This window comes from Ammospiza nelsoni, chromosome 1, assembly GCF_027579445.1.
Source record: "Ammospiza nelsoni isolate bAmmNel1 chromosome 1, bAmmNel1.pri, whole genome shotgun sequence".
Lineage (NCBI taxonomy): Eukaryota > Metazoa > Chordata > Aves > Passeriformes > Passerellidae > Ammospiza > Ammospiza nelsoni.
In genome coordinates, this window is record NC_080633.1 from 76,888,739 (window position 1) to 76,902,221 (window position 13,483).

Below are 13,483 nucleotides of genomic sequence, written 5' to 3' on the forward strand. Positions count from 1 at the left end.
TTCAACATGCTGCTACACACAATCTGTACGTGACAGTGAGTGGCTGTATGTTAAATCAATACCAAAATTTAATATCAAGTGAATATTTTTTACATTTAGCTATTTGTAGCTGAGATGTTGCCATCACATACTTAATACACATCCAGGAAGATTTTAGAAAAAAAATGTAATTACTTACAAGAGTGCCTTTAAAATAAATAATTAAAATATTTGAAGAACATTTTTGAAGAGTGATCAAACACTTTTAGCATACTAGGGGTATTTTTCATAAGCAATTCTGTAGAACTAATTAAATTAATTGCTTTTCATTTATTCATAACCTAGGATTGAGGAAATTTGTGTTTAATACCATGTTCTTTCACTCCCTTTCTAGAAGATATTCGTCAGGTTTTTAACATCTTATTTTTTTAATTATAATTAAAGAAACATGAAATTTACAGGAATTAAAATATGTCAAGGCATCAGAGATGATATGAAGTCAGTAGAATTAGGGAGCCCCACTGCACGTGTAAATTGTATTAGTTAATTTCTTCTGGTTTTACACACTATGTCTTAAAACATACCTTGCAGAGTCAAGATGTTGAAGTGGATGTCTCTCTTTCCGTCAAAACCGCAAAAACTATCAGAGTGTCAAGAAGCTAAGAAAATGTATAAAAGGCACAGAATTCAGAGAATATTTTTGTTTTAATTTCCAAAAATAGGGTACTAGTGCATAAACATTTAACATCGTCTCATATGTCCCAACAGTGCATCCCCTGCAAATCACAACATTCTGTAAAACACTTTCTGCATATGAAGTAATTGAAATACTTCACTGGCACAAAAAAAATCCATTTTTTAGGTCAAATATTGATGACATACACTATTGGTGCTGAAATAAAGCATTCAGCTAAGAGTGGAAGTATCTAAGGAAAGCCAACTATTAAACTTAAATCATAGATGTACAAAATTGAAGACAAATGTGTAACACAACATCTGAAAGGAATTTCAGGGAAGAAGGAAAAAAAATCTTCCCTGCCCTCTCAAGAAAACTGAAAATGTCAATACTTAGGGAAGTTCATACAATTTCTCTGTGGAGTCAGAATATAAAAGATTATTAATATTTGGGTTTAAGACCTCTACCACACAAATCTGAAATTACTGCTATTCTTGTAACACAAATCTGCAGAAATGACTGAGTCAAAGAACAAGGATTGGGAAAGCAATGGCAGTAGATTATGTCTCCTGCACAAAGATATGGTTGAATATTTTATGCTTTAATTATTTTTACTTATCTTATATATTGGTTAAATTTCACTGTTAGAAATACAATCACATATAGTGCAGATTTACTCTAGGTTTTGGAAAAGGAATTCATTATAAAGCAAAGACCAATAAATGACTCAATAGTTTACTAATAATATTGTTCTAGAGATTGCCTTCAAAATATTCTTGCCTTGACAATAAGATTTCCATATCCTTATTTGATACTGCTAAAAATTTGGTTCTGCAGATGATATATTCATACTAGGTTTACCTCCATTATTGATATGAGAGTTAAGACTGTGTTGCTATGGAATAACAGATCTCTACTGAGTGAATACGGGAATAAAAGGTAATAATTTGCTGGGTTAAAGGCATATAATAATACATTAGTGACTGTATTTTACTTGTTGAGATTTGGGGTTGTACTGTTTTTGCAGTTATATTATTACTTTTATTATTATGAATGCTGTTAGCATAGACATTCAAATCCTGTGTGTATAAAAACATATTTGAGCTTTGAAAAAGTTAATGAAAGCAAATAATGAAATGACCCCCAATAACAACCCTACTGAGGTGACATTTAAGTGTGAATGAAAATCAAATTTTATATTACACTCATTCACAACCTTTTTGTAATGGAAAATCTATAATAACCTGAATCCTTTTCTGTTCTTATTTAAATCAAGTATCAGATAAGTAGTCAGAAGACCAGCAGCCATTGCTATATTGAGCAAAACTAAGAAAATTACCTGGAGCTTTTTGGTGGGACTTTGGAATGTTTTTTAACCTATTTATTTAATTAATAGGCTTCTTTTATTCAACTTTATTTTTCAACTAAAATTCTCAGGTAATTTTTTTTTTTTAATCTTACTTTCATGCCTGTTTTTCCAATTAAGTTGCTTCCCAGGACTCAGGGAAATCTTGTCAATGTGTATAAATACCTGACGGATGGAAGTAAACAAGGTGGAGCAAGGTGTTCCTAGTGGTGCCCAGTGACAGGACAAGTGTTAATGAACTTAAATTGAAATGCATGAAATTCCATTAAAATGCGAGAAAGAGGTTGCTTTTATTGTCAGGCGGTTAAACAGTTGATCATGTTGCTCAGAGAAGTTTTCAGGTATCCAGCCTTGGAGATCTTCTTCAAAACCCAACTGGATTTTTTCCTGAGAGACCTGCTGTAATTGACCCTGCTATAGGCAGGAAGGCTGGACTAGATAATCTCCAGAGGTATCTTCCAGCCTCATCCATTTTGTGACTTGTGATAAAATCACACTTGGACTCCTCAGCTCGAGTAAGCTCAATAGCACTTGGTGCCTAACTACATAAGCAGAGTAGAACATAGAATGACACAATGGTTGGTGTTGGAAAGGGACCATAAAGATCTTAGTTCCAGCCCCCTGACATGGGCAGGGACACCTCCCACTAGATCAGGTTTCTCAAAGCTCCACCCACAGTAACTATGATTTGTTTCAGTGAGACAGCTGAGGCAGGAGTGAAGAAATAGAGTAGCAATCTGTACAGTTACTAGCAATGAGGATAGGGCGGAGAGGGATAAATTACTTACTGCAATTTCCAGTACAAGATGTGAGGGGTACCACATGAAACAAGTAGATGTAAGGGTGAAATTAAAAAAAAAAACAGATGTGATTCTTCATGTAATGACTAGCTGAGAGAGTCATGGAGGCTCAGAGTTTAGACAGGTTGAAAAAGAGGCTGGACAAAAATCCTGAAAAACTGATAGTTTGTGGGTTACTTAATACACAGGAATCATATCTGGCTGAGTGTCTTCTTGAATGGCATCTGGTAAGTCATATAACATGGTTGGTTTCTTGGTGTTTTGTGGGGATCTCAGCTTCTGCCAGTGCTGGGTAAAGTTTACTACCCAAGTTTGACTAACTTATTTTCCTATTATGATTTTATTGTAAATTTACTTGATCTTCATATCAACATTCCTTCAGTTCTAATTTTCCAGATCACATAGATAAAAAGTTTTTTTCTATTTATTACATACCATATGCTTATATGCATGTATATTTTGTTATTTCCCTCAGATTTTAACCATTGTAATTTATGTATTTCCTTCAATACTGCACACCTTACATAGACCTTACCCTTTTCTGTCTTTAACAGGGACACTAACACTGCTGTTAGGGCTGATGACACAGTTTGGCTTAGTCTATATTAAAAAAAAAAAAAAAAAAAAAAAACCACAAAAAAACCCCACATTGCTGCATAAAGAAGATAACCTCTACAATACATGTCCTCTTTTGCATGTGTTTCATTTGTTAGCTGTCTTGAATACATCCCTGTGTTCCAAGAAAAAGAGAGAGGAAAATGAAGTGACTGACTAGAAATGGAGCCAGTATTAGTCCACTATTCTAGAAGGCAGACTACTGCTCTTCTGCTATGTGTTGTAATGTTAGAAGTGATTTATTGATTTCAAATGTTGAATACTCTGCATTTACACTCAAATGTATGTTTTTCTACTGTATGCCTCCATAAAAAAGGACAATTCAAGAAGCATACACAAAAAGGTGTATGGTGAGGAAATGTAATCAAATTAAGAGGGGTCACAAATAAATATGCCTTGAAAGCTTGTCTTATATTATTTGGTCATATGACTGCAGTAAATAGTTATATTTTTAATTTTGTCCTTGGAGTTCATTTTGTCAGAGCAGTAAGTGAGGTCAGAGGATACATTTAATATTATTCAAATGCTCCCATTGCCTTCAGCCCCTGCTGCTTTAGGTTGGTTGGGTTACTTTGAAATTGCATCTTTATCCCCCTGTGTATTCATTATGTTCCCAGTTGTGTGTCTTGCTGCATAAATGACTACAGCTGAAGCTTCACACTAGAAGGATCTGACGAAAAAGTATAGGATGCAGGAGGACAGGTGTAGAACTGTAGTTTGGGTTTGCATAAGATGTTTCAGAATGAACAAACATCAAAATAATGTTCTTCCAACTTACATAGACAAAAATCAGACAATGAGTGTGAAAAAGAAAAAAACTAACTGCAATAACAAAACCTGTAGAGGATTTTCTCCTGTTCTACCTCAGTATGTAAAAACAAATCCTCTCTGTTAAGGGATGGAGACACAAAGAGTAGGAGATGAAAGACTCTAGAGTTGTTATGTCCTCCTTTTTTTATGGCTATTTCTATTTAGTGTCCTTTTGTATCTATAAATAAGAAGCTAACATTTCTTAGCTCAATTGTGTTTTTAGTCTTAAATTAAGAAAAATATATTCTATGAAATGAAGGAGAATTTGTCAGTGACAAATGAACCAGAAATGCTTCAAATACAGTAAAGCAAGATATTAATCTTCATTTCATAAAAGGTGAAATTTGAGGACAAAAATTCAGTTCATCTTTTTCAGGTTTGAAGAATTTAACTCACCAATGAATAATTATTGCTTCTAGGAATGCTGTCCCACAGTTGGTAAGTGCTACATTTTTCTTTCTAGGACTAATTTTTATGATTGAAATTCTGTTTATTTAAATTAAAATTTTATATCACATACATTAGGGATTTTTTGCTTGATCCAAAAGATATGATTGAAATTGCTTAATATGATATGTAGCAAAGGACTACAGTAAGTAACATCAGAAAAACGATTTAATGAAGCAATTTGCTGACCAGAGATGTTAAAAGACAAGATACTGATGTCTGAATTGCTGCCTATCTGTAGATAGTGCTTTGTTACCCAAGCTGAAAGCAGTGCTTGAGTTCTTTCTTGATGGTTATGGAGAGGAGCATGGTCTCTCATGGCTCAGATTTAATGAAACAGTGTCTTGACTTGACAACTCCTTTGGGTAATTGCTCTAGAAAACTGTTGCCATGAGCAGAGTGAGATCCCCATTTAAAACACTCAGCAGCAGAGAAAATTTAAATATGTGGGAAAATCTAAGTGGGACTATTCTTCACATTGAAATGATCTTCAAGGGACTGTAAGGCACAACACTTTCCTTATAAAATGGCCTCCACTGCTCTTCTGTAGTTCAGAGACCATGCATGCATTTACACATAGCATCGCAGGATTAAATAAAACAGCGTAACATGGATCAAAATGATGTTGCAAACCAAAATTGTTCTCTCCCTTTTGTTTGAAGTCTCTGAGCTGACCAGGCTCCATCATGCATCTTATTTTTTCTCTACACAAAAATCCTGTGAAGGATTAGCCCCAGTCAGTACCTAAGCACCATATAGCCACTCACTCACTCCCCTCCCCAATGGGTTTGGGGACAGAATAGGCAGAGAAAGTCAGATAACTCATGAAACAAGTTAAAGACAGTTTAAAAAGTGAAGGAAAGAGAAAAGCATGAAAAAACCCACATACCAAGACCAAGTAATGAACACATCTCCTCCCCCTACATGGACACCAATGCTCAGGCAGTGCAGAAACAAGGACTGCCTCCAAGAAATATCTTCCCTCCAGCTTTATTGCTGAGCACAACACCATATGGTATGTAATATCCCTTTGGCCAGCTGGAGTAATCTGGTCTGTGTCTCCTCCCAAAATCTTGTGCATCCCCAGGCCTCCTCACTGGAGTGGCAGAGTGGGGAAAGTAAAACCTTGTCTGTTCAGCAATAGCCAGAAGATTTGTGTTTATCAGTGCAAAGTGGGGAAAGTAAAACCTTGTCTGTTCAGCAATAGCCAGAAGATTTGTGTTTATCAGTGCTGCCTTGCTCTCAGGTGCAAAGGCTTGCTATGAGGAAAGCTAACTCCATCCCAGCTAGACTCAGCACAGCCTCCAAAGGGGTGGTGAAGAACAACTAATCTGAAACTTCTCACAGACACCTACATAGTATATATGACTTCATTTATACACAATTGAAAACATGCCCTGCAGAGTATTTTTCCCTCTAAGATTGTGCCAGGTTCTCAGATGAGAAATTGTCCATAGGCTTTCTTTATAACCAGGGTAAGTTTTCTGTGAAGAATTTTCAGGCAGGGTAGAAAATCAGTGACAATGGTAACATATCTACATTCTGCTGAAAGGCAGGACGAAACTCTCCCTTTTCTAAATTGTCAGTTGCAATCCTATTTGCCACAGCCTTGGTGTGGCAAGGCTGCAAAAGTCACTTGCAGAAATCAATCAAAACAGATGAAAAAACTAAACTTGCCAATGACAAAAAACTCCGTTCTCTCCCATGCAGTAGCTCAACAGTTAAAGTATGCACACAAAATTGAAGAGCCCAATTTTAAAGCACTACAAAGATTGCAGCAAGTAAAGTATCTTGCTTCTCTCATAGTGTATTCAGGTCACTATCTGCTGAAACAATATAAACTTTGTGTGCAAAGGAGTAGATAATTTAGCAGGTCAAGCCCATAAAACATAACCTCCATCCTCCGTAGGAAAAGTTAGGCTCACAAGCAAGGCACTGTTCCCTCTGGATTCTTCTCTCACAGCTAATACTTGCCCTGTAAAATCTCAAATCCCTGGCAAACTATTCTTCCCTGTGTGGAGAAATAATGACATTTCATTCATAGTATTTCTTCCAGGAATTTTCTTCCTTCATCATGAAGATTGAACTGTCTCTTCTATAAGAGGATTGGACTCAATTAACCATGAATAAGTACTGGCTGGCCTTTGGATGTTTCTTAGGACTGGGACTGAAAATGCTCCAGTTGATAAGGACAGTAAAACAGAACAGCACAGGCTTGGGAAAGCAGATAAAGGATGAAACTGAAGGAAACAGGATGCCAGCTCAGCTCTGCAAGGCTGACATAGCAGGAGTCATACAAAACAACAGCATTGATCTTACTCAAGGACTGGGGTCAGTGAATGACCACCTCAAATATTATGATGCCAGACACTAAAGATCACCAAAGAAGACTCCAGCAGACCACACAAGGACTTCTGACAAGGAGTGCGACTATGTACAATAAATTAATACATATACATCAAGTAAGAGGGCGTGAATAATGAATATGTAATCAGGTGTGCATGATAAAAACTCCATTCAGCTGATGCTGGGGCACTCAGTTGGGGAAAGAATCCCCAGACTGGTAAATGAACTGCAATAAGGCATGCTCAATTTCTAATATGCAAAACGGTGTTATAAAGTTGCTTCTGGCTGATTTTGTATCACAGAAAGATCTGGCCAGGTACATTCTCGTTCCTGCTCAGTTTTGGTCTCATACATTGGCTGCTCTGGTTCACCTAGACACAGCTAATCTTGAAGTATCAAGTTGAATTTTCTCTGGCTTAGAGTTGCTTTCTGGAACTATCCATTAATAGAAAGTAGAAAAGTTTTTCTGAGTGTGCAACAGCTCTTCTTTTTGTCTGTTCTGCACTTGCTGAATCTGCAATATTTAATGTAACTGAAGAGCTTTGTTCTACTTGTGAAACGAGAAAAAACTTGTAAAAGAGACTAATGCACATAATAATTGTTAAAAATATGCAGAGGAAACTCTCCTGCCTTTCTCCTGCTATGCTCAGATACCAAGATCTTGAGAAGTAAAATTTAGAACAAAAGGTATATCCATGAAAAATCTACATAAAAAGAGTAAGCAATTTTAATGAGATATTAGAACACTATTTTCACTCTATCTGATGGGACATATGGATATTCTACATAACTACTTAAAGATTCAAACATTTTTAAACAATAAAACTTAATGATTTTTTAATATATTTTTGGCCAGATAACGTGTTTTGAATATTTGAGATTGGATGTCTTGTTTTTTTTACAGTACTGTAACACCTTGAACTCTAATGGAAATAATCCTGAATTGCAGTGACACAAGACTTGTAAATTAAAATAATGGCTATTATGAGTTGAAAAGTGTGTTCTGGTGTATGGAACAAGTTTTCACTGAAAACATGTATATTTTATTATGTTAGTTATTATTTTTTATTCATTAAATTTCATTTAAAAATTTTATAGAAGTGTAATAGATTAGTTTGGCAACTCTAAGCACTAGAACAGGAAATACATTTTCAACAGGAAATGAGTTTAATACATGAAACTTCCTCAACTATGGCTTTAAAGCATTTCAGAAAGTTTTAGTATGATACACAGAACAAATAGTAGAGAAGACACTGAAACAAAGGAGGTACAGCTAAATAGGAACAAAATTGACAGTAACTTTTTTTTAACAGTCTACTTCTTTCCAAAAAATCCCATTAAAAAGAAAAAAGTGTGATGAAAATTTTAAAGAGTATTTTTTAACCAAACAATAACACCCATTTTCTAACCCCAGATTTCCTACATTGAAAATTTTTTTTTGCACTTTACAGTTCACTAGGCTGATACTTTTACTACACAAGAAATAATTTATGTATTTGGATGTGGCTGTATCTAATTTTATTTTTTAAGTTGTATTTGAATGTTTTGTTGATGCTTTTACTTCTACACAGTCATCAAGTTATTTTAAATAATATTTTATCAAATTAATTCTAAACTACTAAGTATAAAACCAAATGTTCACCATTTTCAATAAGTATTATAAACAGTGAAAGTAATTTTTTAAATTATTAATATATTTAATACATTGATTTCTAAGCATATGAAGGAACTTAAGAAAATGAGTTCATCATCAATCTGGCAACTCTAACAGGATGAATGATTCCAGTATAGAGACACAGATTGAGATTACTCAGTTTGCTGCACAATCAACAGTTCTGTATTGGAAAAAACCTCTGAAAATGAAGTTAAAAATATTGAGAAGGAATTTGTAGACTTCATAGCCTTTTCTGGTTTACAGCCTCTGTTAGCACCACAGAGGAATGTGACACTAAATATTTTCACCGGAGTCAGGCACAACATTTTCCATCCTACAATGCCTGACTGGCTGAGTCAGCATGACTGACTGAAGAATGTTATACGGCTAAGAAATTATGGTAGTGGCATACAAACAGGTTGGAAAATAAACACAGGTGCAGCATTAATATACAGCTGGAGTTAGTTTCATGTTCTGACCTTAGCTCTAGCTTATTTCACTAACCTATTTCACTAAGTCTCCTTACCAGAATTATTTCCACTTTTACAGAAAATTGGACAATGAATCATTTGGATACCAAAGTTCTTGTGATCTATGGACAGTGATATGTCATCAGTTCTAGAAGAGGTGGCCACATCTCTTCTGAATTACTATTATATTGATCTGTTCTGAAGTGTTAGTAGGATTACCTCTCTTCTGGTACTCCTGATCATTTAGAGGGTATTACAAAATCATGCTCTCTCAGATATACCCTCCAGAGCCCAAAACATGTCATTTATTTCTTGCCTGTCCACTAACTCACATTTTTGGCAACAATTTGCTGAAGCACTCACAATAGTCCTGCAACCCTTATGAATCTTGATGTACAATCAATATTCTTCTTACCATCATTTTGTGGTGTACTCCACCCATGCTACAACTACTCACATGCATTGAGATCCCCTTCTGCTCTAATTGTTCCAGCTGTGCTCTAGCCTTTGCCTCCCTCCCCTTGCTTGATAGGCTCTGTCTTAGAGGAAGAATGTTTACAGGTGTTTCAGTGGTACTGAAAAACTGCTGAAGAGGACTTCCCTGGAGCAGAACACAAATACACATCTGAAAAACACTAGCTGCTGATAATCCAGCAGCCTTTCTGTCTTGGAACAGGTAGATGTATGCCTGTGCTTGTAATGCAGTGTGGCAGATATGCAGTCCTTTCCCCAGAAAAATGGTGGGATGCAGTTAGAGATGTTTTATGACACATACTTACAGTAAGCACAAAAGGAGTACTTTGCTGCAAGGACTTGATTCCTTCACTCAACAGAACATCTGAGAAGAACTTTCTAAAGTACCCCAGCATGTGCAAGGAAACAGTAGTGTAAGCAAAACCTCAAACTGCTCTCTGTCTGAAAGACTGGATTCTGGTTCTGATCAGTGGGAGCTGGGATTTTATGGTTAGGGGAAGGATACTGCAGCAGAATGCCTGTCATTCTGCTCTACTTGCGCTTTTGAGCATCAGTGTCACAGTCATTTGGTAACTTATACTAACATTTAGAAAAATAAAAAAAGCAATGATCAACTTCTCTATCAGCATAAAAATGGAATAGTAATCTATCAGGGTAACCATTAAATAAGAGGGTAACCACTTGATCTGTTTCTTTGCCTATGTGAAATAGGATCAGCACTAAGATTTCAGAAAATGGAACTATCCTGGTTGACAACTGCTGAGTGCCATATCAAACCATAGAGCTGGTAGGTTTTACTATCTTAATTTGTAACAAAAGTTTTCCATTTTCCAATTTTGACAGAAATTGTGACTCATTTCGTTGTGTGTAGTTATGAAATACTCTGTTTAGTTCAAACTAATAGGACTGCAGGCCACACATGCTTATTAATCTGATTTCTATGAATTTCTATTGCTGTTAAAGTTCATTCTTTGTTAATTGTTTTAAGTAGAACAATAGAAAGTAAAAATACAGAAATATGAAATGTATACTCCTCTAATTTCGGCTAAGATTGTACTGACAAGGCAATAGATAGTGGGGGATTCTCTTGGCTCAGATTACCTAAAGTTTCCATAAATGTGTGAATTTATAAAGCATTGAAACAATTATAAGAACCAGGGTATTCAGATGTTTTGCAATCTATGTGACAAAAAAAGTAGCTGTGAAAATGAACAGCAAAGTGGGTCAAAAGAAGAAAGAGTACTCAAAAGAAAAAATATTACTAAAGCAGTGCACCAGAGGAAAACTTTCCATATTCCATACCTTAGGAACAAAGGAGAATAGTTTTGTCTCAGAACTATGACACAGTTCCTCTCATCCATAGTGTGAAGAAAACAGGCTACATAAATCTGCTTTGGGATTCCAAAGTAATGCTGGGAGCTCCCACTGAAAGCCGTTGAACTTTCCTCATGGCAGGAGAGTGCCATCAACTCTGGCCAGTGATTTCTAAAGGACTGCAGCGATGGACTTTCTACCATCACTGTTATGATCTTCTTAAAATTTATCTGGGAAAAGCAAAAGGAAGGAGGAGAATAAAGAAGCCACTGCGGCATTTTCACTTCTGTCGATGGCTCACACAACCCTCCCTTGGAGTCTGGGTCTTTGCTGCCCTCATGTGGCTCCGAGCCTTAGGAGTCCTCCCAAGGCAGGAAAAGGGGCCTCACTGTGTTCACACCGGGTAAGTGTACCTTTGCTACAGTACATCCAAAATCTGCAGCATCCGATGGGATGGAGCTGCACTTAGAAACAGTATATGCACATAAAGAAACAAATTATCCCAGGTAGTATTGGAGATTCCTATTTGAGTCCTTATTAATATTTGTTAAGACCTATTTCCATAGTATAGCATGCATGTTTATTTTTTAGTGAGTTTTCGTTTCATTTTTTTATGTGCTTTTTATTTCATAAAAATAGCATTGGATGTTGTCAATTAAATCTCAAGTTGTAAAGCTGATTGCTACTAACAAAATTTTCTTATGTGCATTAAGAAATGGATATAAAAATGGCACTCACTGCATATATATATATATAGATATAACACATATAAATATATATAAATATACATAGATTATTATACACTAGCTTCAGAGATAATAGCTCCTTCTATAATAAATTGTTTCAGCTTGCCCAAAACTTCACAGAAACAAGAATAAAAAGATCTGGCAATCAAATACTAGCTAACCGAAATCAATGAGCTTGGATCTCTTTTCAGGAGTACCACTGACTGTGAGGAAAAGCTTGAATCCACCAGAACAACACAGTCTGATGAATATTGACACAGTAGAGGGCTTTGTGCATCTCAAAAGCATAAATTAGTAGCAAATACCCAACAATGGCTCTCCACAGTTCCTGTATTTAGTGTAATGCTTCTCTTGTTAAGTGCTTGCAAATTTATTAAGAGCAATAAACTGGATTCAGCTAAGAAAAAGCGTTGAACATTCCAAGTCAGCAAGACTTGTGATGACTTACATATGAGCCAAATTTAACTGAACACTTAGTGGGTTTGCAGGGACAGGTTTTGGTAGTGAGGGCGGTCCAGTTGTAGTTTCAATGAGAAGCCGCTAGAAACATCCCCATTCCTGACTGAGGCAATGGCCACTGGGTCTGAGGCAGACCCACTGATGGCCAGGGCTGAGCCCATGAGCATTGGTGACAGCACCTCTGGGAAAGTGTATTCAAGAAGGGAACGTGTTGCTGCACAGCTGCAACAGCAGCCAGGGAGGCGTGAGAGCACCTGAGAGGAACAGCCTTGCAGACACAAGGTCAGTGAAGACAGAGGTGGAAGACCTGCTCCGGGCACTAAAGCAGAGATTCCTCTGCAGCCCATGGGGGAACAGAGATCCATCTGCAGCCCATGGAGGACCCCATGCCGGAGCAGATGGATGTCTGAGGGAGGCAGTGATGCGGTGGGAAGCCTGTGCTGGAGCAGGCTCCTGGTAGGAGCTGTGACCCAGGGGAGAGGAGAGCCTGTAGTGCAGCAGATTTGCTGACAGGAGTTGTGGCCCTGTGGGGGACGTGCACTGGAGCAGGCTGTTCATGAAGAACTGCACCTCATGGAAAGGAACCCCTGCTAGGGCAGTTCATGAAGATCTGAAGCCCTTGGGAAGATCTCCCATTCTGAATTCCAGCCTTGGGAAGGACCCCAGGCTGGAACAGGTGAAGAGTGAGGAGTCCCTCCCCCTGAGAAGGAAGCAGCAGCAGAGAGAACATGTGATGGACTGACCACAGTCATCATTCCCTGTCCCCCTGCCCCTCTGTGGGAGGCAAAGCACAGAATTCAGGAATGAAGTTAACCCTGGGAAGAAGGGAGAGGGGAATTTTTTAAGTTTTAGGTTTATTTCTCATTCCTGCACTGGTTTGATTGATAATAAACTAAATAATTTTCCAATCAAGTCTCTCTTCAAATCGAGTCTCTTTTGCCCCTTACTGCAATTGGTGAATAATCTCTCTCAATTCTTCTCTCTCCCCTTTCCAGCTAGGGAAGGGAGTGATAGAATGGCTTTGAGGGTTCTTGGTGTCCATCCAGGCTAAAATCACCACAATTACTTAAAGCACACAATTCAGTTTAGAGTTACAACCACCACAGTTCTTTGAGTTAGAACTGGTTTTCTATACAGACATAGAGACCACAGACTTCTACTTAAAAATGACAATGCAATTGATGGACAGGTCTCTTAATTCTTTGTTCTGAATAGCAGGAACTTTCCAATATTATGTTTTCTAAATACAAAGGGAAACTTTTGTTAATTTGGAAAAGGGCAAAATGTTTGATTTGAAAGGGAAGGAAAACAAAAAATATAGGAAGAA

General features: G+C 37.0%; 1 long non-coding RNA gene across 1 annotated transcript; it reads left to right on the forward strand.

The window, feature by feature from the left end:
• Positions 1-2,785: 2,785 nt before the first annotated feature.
• LOC132081912 (uncharacterized) lies at positions 2,786-7,878 on the forward strand. Its single transcript, XR_009419756.1, has 3 exons — positions 2,786-3,048; positions 4,623-4,684; positions 6,750-7,878. It is a non-coding gene; the product is annotated as an uncharacterized LOC132081912 (long non-coding RNA).
• The last annotated feature ends 5,605 nt before the right edge of the window (positions 7,879-13,483 follow it).